General features: G+C 41.4%; 1 long non-coding RNA gene across 1 annotated transcript in view; it reads left to right on the forward strand.

The window, feature by feature from the left end:
• Positions 1 to 1268: 1268 nt before the first annotated feature.
• LOC108447582 overlaps positions 1269 to 8091 on the forward strand; it is a 45893-nt gene continuing 39070 nt past the window's right edge. Inside the window, exon 1 of the long non-coding RNA XR_001863241.1 lies at positions 1269 to 1685. This is a non-coding gene — a long non-coding RNA (uncharacterized LOC108447582). The remainder of the gene's footprint in view (positions 1686 to 8091) is intronic.

Raw genomic sequence — 8091 nt, forward strand, 5'->3', positions numbered from 1 at the left:
TGTGCAGCATGTGGCACTGTGTCTCCAGACAAGCTTTGCTGGGAGGCGTGTCCCAGGTGTCAGGAACATTTCCCCAGCTGCTGATACCCACCGCTGGTGACGGTGGGGTTGCACAGCTGATTCCATGTGGCCTTGGTGCCCTGAAAGTCAGTGTAGCCCTGGGGGTGGGACAGTGAGAAACACCCTTTGCAATACATCCATGCAGATATTGCTGCCTAAGCATCTGCTAGTTTTATTATTTTGGCTCTCCAACACCCAAGTTGATCATGCCCAGACAGTCTTTTGCCCTGCTTAGCTCTGCAAAGAAGACATAGTCTTTTTTAAATTTTTTTTTTAACAAGTGGGCAAGCGGGGCATGCTGAAACAGAAGAGAATGAAAAGGGAGGGCAACAAAATTACTGGGCAGGTGATATTGCTATGGCTCATTGAATTTATCCTACATAATCTTTAACTTTCTCTTCATCTCATGAGAATGATTTTGTATTTCAAAATTTCACAGAACAGCCTGATATTTTCCCTTCACAGATACTATGTTGGATCATTACTGAGAGGTGGACGGAGTAGAAGAGGATCATGAAGTTTAAATTTTAATGCAAGTGTGAGACTACAATGCCAAGTATGCTGAAATACTAATTCCTGTGTGAGATTACCACTGCAATACAATAAATAGCATCAGTCTTTACTCAGTAGCAATTCCAGATTTCTGTCCATTTAGGAGCAATGCCTTTTAAATCAATAGTATAGTCTCTTCTTGCTTTGGACTGTTCTGCTAGATATTAGAGAGGTCTAGTCTGCTACACTAGAGATTAGAGAGAGTTAGGTCTGTTAGGTCCACCATAGCCCTATACAGAGCATGTGGGCAAATATAACCTTCTGTTAGTGGAAAGTGCCAGGCACAAATTCTGAACAAAATGTGAAAGTGCTGTTCTTAAACTTGGCAAAACATACTGGAAGGTATTATATGTGTGAAGCCAAATGAAGATCTATATGCTTAATTTTGGAAGTCAGCTGAAATGCAAGCTGAAGTCTCACCCCTGAGTTTCAGTGTCATGAGAAGAAGGATATGCCACTTATATCATATAGAAGAAAGGCTGAAGTCTACACTGAAGTGACACTATGAATAGTCAGTATTTAGTAGCGGCTATCATACAGTGAGAGATACTGGGATTTTCCCTAGTCTAGATATGGGAGCTAGGAGGACTTAAGAGAGAAGTAAGTGGAGCCTCTTAGAGCACCCTGATCACTGGCAGATGCTGCCTCAGCTGGTTGCCACTGTAGCACTAAATGCAAGCTGTCAGTGTCCTGTCCAGGGGACTGATGTGCCAGCATGGCATTTGTTATGAGGCCAAGGATTTTGCTAATGAGATCAAGGTATGAAGTTACTGTAAGATGAGGATTAGACCATTGACACCTCTGCTTCTGCTTTGATTATTAAACCATAGGGAGGGGAACTGTGGGGGAAATTTCTTGCACACAGTATCAGTGGAAAGTCTCTCTTCCCCCCTACTGCATTAGATACCTTTCTGGCTTCAATGAATCCTGAAACTCAAAGAAAGACCTGACCACAACTGCAAGGACATATCTGCTCTGTACTGGAAGCCAAGGAAAGCCATTAATCATTCAAGATTTGCTGAAGTGTTTATGAACTGAGCACTCCTGAACCAGAACAGGCTTTCTAGAGAAAGGTAAGTTTTCTTTTGTTGCCTTCTTTATGGAAGTTTTTTTGCACTAACATCCAATTTATGTAAGTTCTTGATGCTCAGCCTTTCTGTAGCCATCTCCTACAGAAAATGGAACCTCCTCCTACTGTGTAGTGATAACAGTAAGGGTAGCACTTGATGGTACCTACAAGACTGATGAAACGAACAGTGAATAACAGTATCTATGAGTTTCCTTCATGTCCCTTATTGATGTGACTGGCATATAAAATGTTCAAAAGGGATATTGGTCTTTATAAAAGACAGCCTTTTTCTGTGAGAGTTCTTGTAGTCTCCTTTTGGTTTAAAGAAAAACATAGAACTTCTTTATTAGTTGGAGGAGAAAGTAAAAATCATCATAGTCCACTCAAGTGAATATTCTGGAGAACCAAAGTTTCCATGTTATTATAGGAAGATAAGCAATGTCTTTCTGCAGTGTGCAGCAGGACTCTTATTTAACTTACAATAATAGAACTAAAGCTCCTTAGAAGTTATTTTTAGCAGTGGATATTTAACAAGGTTCTTCTTACATAATTATATACCTAAGCTGTCCAACACTGACAGATGCTGACACGTAGGAAATTATATAGTAAAGCCAGTGACCATCTTCCATTAGAAAGGCAATTATAGCTATACATTCAGAGATTTTTAAACCCAGGATAGGTTACGGTTATCCTCTAGTCCAACCTCCTGTGTGACACATCTACAAATTTTATTGCAGTACCTCATGAATTTTCCTGTCCATAATAAAGGACAGCTTTTAGTCTTTCTGTAACTACTGTGAGATAGACAATTCAGTTCATTGTATTCAATCCTTATGTCCTTCACAGTTTAGAGAAAATATATGCCCCAAACTTGAATTTTGTCCAGCTTTGGCTTCTACCTAGTGGATTTTATTATGCCTTTTACACTAGATATGACACCTACAGTTACAATTTTCTTTCTCATAGTTGTAATAGTTACTCTACCATCTGGGTGCCTGTGAGCTGTGATCATATTACTTCTTAAACTTCTCTGGGATAAATCAGATTAAACTTCTTTAGTCTCAGTCTGATTTCCAGACCACAGATCATTCTTGTAGCTGTTTTCTGAATCCTTTCCAAATTTTGAATGCGTTTTGTAAAGTTTGGATGCCAGAACTGCATGTGGTATTTCAGCAATATTCTCACTAGAGCTATTCACTGACTCTTTCAAACTCCCCTGCTTATTTATCTAAGGATCAGAATTGCTCTGGAGGGTCATGTTCAACTGATTATCTAATGTGACCATGAAGTTTTTGCAAAGTTAATTGTATCTGAATCGCTGGTTGTAGCTTAAAGTGTGACATAAAGCTTTTGTTGCAAGATGTATGACTCACATTTGGTTCTGAAAATGCAATTAATAGAAATGACAAGGAATTAATCCTTATAACAAAGTTGTTTCCCCATCACTTTTATCATCCTACATCCCTTTGGTGTTGTCTCAAACTTCTACCACGGTTGTTTTTGTTTTGTCTACACTGTTGGTATGTGACAGAAGTAGCCGACACAAAGAATAGAACCCCCTCTAGACTCCAGATGGAACACCTCGCTGAATGAGAGTGATTCTGCTTAAAATACTTCTAGAAACACGTTCATTAGACAGCTTTTAAGCCATTTAACACTAATGGATTGTTATGTGGGAGGGAGTTAAACACCTTATAAGATCTAAATATTTTTCCTTTTTGCATCTACTCCTGTCAGCCAAGCTGGCAATCTTCACCAAGACAGTATTCAAGTCCTGCAGGTTTACAAATGTTATTAACGACTGCTGTTTAACATCATCGCTAATTGCCAGTGGAACAGTAACTATCAAGTGAGACTGAATATATGGTCTTGCTTCCTTCTGAATCTAAACCAGAAACATTTGTCAAGTACTTCTCCATTTCCCGCATTATGAATGATAATTTTGCTATTCTTTACTAGTATTGGATCTGTCCCATACAATCCAAAACCAGCTCTTCCACCTGAAAATGATGCTTCTCTGGAACTTGTTGAGAGAATGTATCTGTTTCAACTGTAACATTGGCAGAAAACCTTCCTAGTTTGGTAGGGGAATTGCAGGGAAGGAGAAAGCGAGTCCTGCTCTGGAGATGCCTGATGTCAACTTCTCAGCTTTCTCCAATTCTGGTGGGAGACTGTCTGTGTGGGGGCTTCCATGGTGGGGTGAGGCGAACAGACATGCTTGTACATCGGTTCACATGATGATTCTAGCACATTGGCTGGATATGTGCCTTCCGATGGGTTTCCTTTCAGAGCAAAGGCCCCAGATGAGGCAGCTCCCCCAGAACTGGCTGAGTGCTTCAGCCTCCGTCCCACGCCTGCGTCACGTGCGAGAGCTGATCGATCTGCCAGTGCTTAGGAGGTTTCCCTGGGAAGTGCATCCCCAGGTTCAAGTCCTTGCTCTGATTTGGAGTGGTTCCCTGGCCGCCAAGCTGCACCGGCCATTTCTCTTTCTTCCAATGAATACTTAATTGAAATCAGCTTCAAATCAGACAGAGCAAGAACTTGAATCTGCAGCTCCCTTTTATCTCCCAGGAACTTCCTAACCACTGGACTGCATACTCTCATTCTCTGTAGCTTGGTTTATATGTAATTATTTACATGAAGTGGAGAGGTTCCAAGGAGATGGGGGCAGAACTGAGAGAGAGTTAACTAAAGGAGTGTGGGGGGCAGGGAGAAAACCTGGCCATCCCTGGCCTTCTGGTGGAGGAGTCCAAGTTGCCGTCCCTCTCCTGTCTGGCTGGGAGCCAAGTTTTCCCCTCCAGAGGGGAATCACCGAGGCACTGGCCTATTTGTTGCTTGGCCCCTATTGTCTTTCCTTTCTGGGCCTTATGTGTGAAAGTTTTGGAAATACAGTGGTTTTGTTCTGGTATGTAATGAAAACAGATTTTAAAAACTTAAAATAAAAACCTCTTTCTTATTTCTCCTTCTGAATTATGAAACAAAAATTCTTGTTTCATGGCCAGCCCCGAGTATCAAATCTGAGAGGCAGAACTTGCAGCAGAAAGACCTATGAAGTCAAACCTGACAAAACCTGATTATGCATTCCTTTGCCATTTGTCAGCAGGCTCTTCTCCCTAATAGACAGAGACTTTTTGGACTATGCTCATGCTTAGGTTGAGGTATATTCTTTCATTCATCCCCTTTAATCGTGCTGTGGAAACACGGCTTCTATCATTTCAGCCCAGTCTACTTCCACACCTCCATGTTCCCAGCCTTGTGCCCGGTCTCTTGCTGAAGGATAGATCAGAATATATCACAGAGAGTTGTTTAATGAAACACAAATCAAATCTGGCCCTTCTGTATGTTCACTATGCACCAACCATCTGGTTCAGACATGCACTTTCTATTTGGAAGTGCTACTTTTAGGAATCTCTCTGTAGGTTGTGGGGGACAATGCTGCAGGAGGAGACACAAGATGTGGAAGAGAAACAGCTTGAGGACACCATTCTTCCCATTGATGGGTGTTGGCAGGCCAGGCCTGTGGTGCATATTCACAGCTTTGATGCACTAAGGCAGGTCAGCTCGGCCCAAAGGTGAGCCACCAGCTCCAAAGCCACTGACTGGGATGCTGAGTAAGCACCCATGGTGCAGCACTTTTCACATCACCATTGCAGCTCTTGATGTAGTGAAGTTGGATTTGCACAGTGAAGAAAGAGTTCCTATTGCCAGAAACTTGAAAAAGGATATTTGAGGGTCTCTCAAAGCAACACAAACCATCCTATGCAGTGGCTTCACTGACTTTTGGGACTTTTCATTGTAGGTTACAACTTTCATGTTTCACACTGCAGTAACCATTAAGGCTGCAAGTCTATTCCTGTCTCTCTGTATTTTGAAGAATACCAAAGGTTTTCAAAGGTATTCAGAGTGCTGACAGCGCTGCTCTACCTTGCCTATAGCAGAGACTGAATCACTGTGCTGAAAAACTTATCATACAGAGGTGCCCAGCAGCAAATATCTGCAATAGGAGCTGCATCAGTTCTTTCGTTTTGATTTTCCCCCCTGCTTTATTCCTTCCCCAGAGTCTCTACTCTCTTCCCAAATGCATTCTTCTTGCTTATCCTTGTTCTACTAAATTGACTTGTATTAGTCTATTTAACTGAATTTTCAGTACCACACACACCTTTTGAACACTTACTTTAACTATGTCAAAAGATATTTTTCTCACAAAAATACTTCTTTTATTTTACATGGCTGATAAGGGTATAGAAATAAAATTGCTGAGTCAGCCTTGACAAGATGAGTTAAACGGAGTTTTGAGTCTACTGTGAAGAAGCTGCACTAAAAAGGAAAAGTTGTAAGATCATATTTCTTAACTGCAGGGCCATTTTCACTCACTGAAAGAACTAGATGGAGTTTTCAGTTTGCACTAAATAAAGATGGTTACAGTGAATTCACTGTAACTCAGTATCATGGAGTAGGGAGATTGCCATGGATGACCTACACTGTTAATCTTGAGGGACTCTTTTTCCTTCATAGTTATTGTAGCAATGCCATAAATCTGGCATTGCTTTGAATAAATGCTGGTATAATGCTCTGGGCACAGTAGGTGGTGTGCATGATCCTTGGTGACAGGGGTGATGTTATCGTGAAATCCATCTTGTCTGGGCCTGTCTCACATCCCTAAACTTTCAGGACTGGTAGCAGGTTTTGCTTGGAGACAGTTATTTTAGCAGCAACATAGAAGGGTTGCCTTGTGAAAGCTGCCCTTATTCTCAATGTCTCCATGCACCTTCAGTATAGTGAGTGAGTTATGCTGCATCCAATGCAGAACGACTGGAAATCAAACCAAACAACTCAGACTTGGAGGCTGATGATTTGGTTCCAGGCATTGTTTTATTACAGAGGAAGAAGCAAATGAAAATTTCACTTTTGTGCTGAAGGCATCCTGTAGCCTGGTTAGTAGAAACCTTCAGTGCATAAATCAAAGCTTAGCTCAAGCAGAAGGTTAGCTTTGCTATTGAGTTTTAATATTTATAAATGCTTTTTGCAGCTTAAATTATGTCAGCCTCGATATTTATGGAACTGTGGAAGTGCTGAGTCAAAAGCATTCACATTAATAAGGAAGTGCTGGGAACCACTGGGCTGATGCCAGTGTCGACCAGTGTTATTAAGCTAAGAAGTTCTTTGGCATGGCTGAGCTAGGGAAGATATAACCAAATTTATCTCTTGTGGATAGTCATTTGATTCATGGCTTCTGATTCATGTCTTTGTCTTGGACTGAAACTACCAACTTTCTTATCAACCAGCTAAGAAAAACTGATTTTTTTAGAAAGGTTTGACCATATTTTCAAGAAGGGCCACTCATTTATCAGGAATGTATCTTAGTAGCAGCCAGTGCCTTACTGATACGTTACTGGTTTGCATCTTGCTGGACACACCTCCTCTGACTGGTGAGAGTTTAAATAGTGAGATTTATTTCTCTGAGGCCCTGCACAGATTAGTGAAGCACTACAGCTGCACTCTTGTACTAGGGGGTACCTGGTAAAGATTGAGTGGTCACAACTCTGCCTTTTTTCCATGTGGTGCTGCTGTGAAGATTTGGGATCCTGGGCAAGTACAACAGTTAATTTGCTTTGCATGTCCCCAGGTGGTGCACTAAGAGAAAGATGTCTCCCATGTATCTTTAGCATTTCCTCATCAGAAAAACATAAGAATATGAAGAGAAGTGGTTTCACCAGCGTAGCTTTATGTAAAATAAAAATTTTAAACATAAAAAGTGACCCTTTTTCATTGTTGCTGGTGATTAATATGGGATTTCTTCCTTGGCATGGGAGATGTCTATTTACTTATTAGGGTTGCTATAAAGCAGCTGCAGTTTCTGGGTGACAGGCAACTTACTGCTCCCTTTTGGATGCACCTCCATCATTGCCCACATGTGTTTTTCAGCAGTCACAAAGCTTTGTGGCAGGATGCAGTAGAAGGTATTATTATTGCAATTTTGTAACGCAACTATGGTCACACATGACTGGGACAGATGGAAGCTCTCTGAGGTTTTTCTATTAGTGTTTTGAAGGTGGTATACTCCCTAACCTAACATACTCTGCATGTCTCAGCCAGAAACATCCAAATGAGAAATTAGGAATATCAGTTTTACCTACCAAAGCTAACTGAACAACCATTTAAAGCAAGTCTTACTGGTCACCACATGGATATGTCTAGAAAACCACATTCACAAGACGACCCTGAAAGGCTCACTAAAACCTCAGGGGTTTGTGTTTGTTTTCTTTTTCCCCAGTGGTACACAGCATTTGGCTGAAGAGGCTTGAAAACACTGTGGGTTTGGGTCTTCTTTACACTTAATACATCCTCGGGTCCCTCCACCCTGCCAGGAAGTTCCTGGGCAAATAGACTGCGTGTCAGATGAGCAGGGA

The sequence above is a fragment of the Corvus brachyrhynchos genome, unplaced genomic scaffold (assembly GCF_000691975.1).
Source record: "Corvus brachyrhynchos isolate BGI_N302 unplaced genomic scaffold, ASM69197v1 scaffold56, whole genome shotgun sequence".
NCBI classification, from domain to species: domain Eukaryota; kingdom Metazoa; phylum Chordata; class Aves; order Passeriformes; family Corvidae; genus Corvus; species Corvus brachyrhynchos.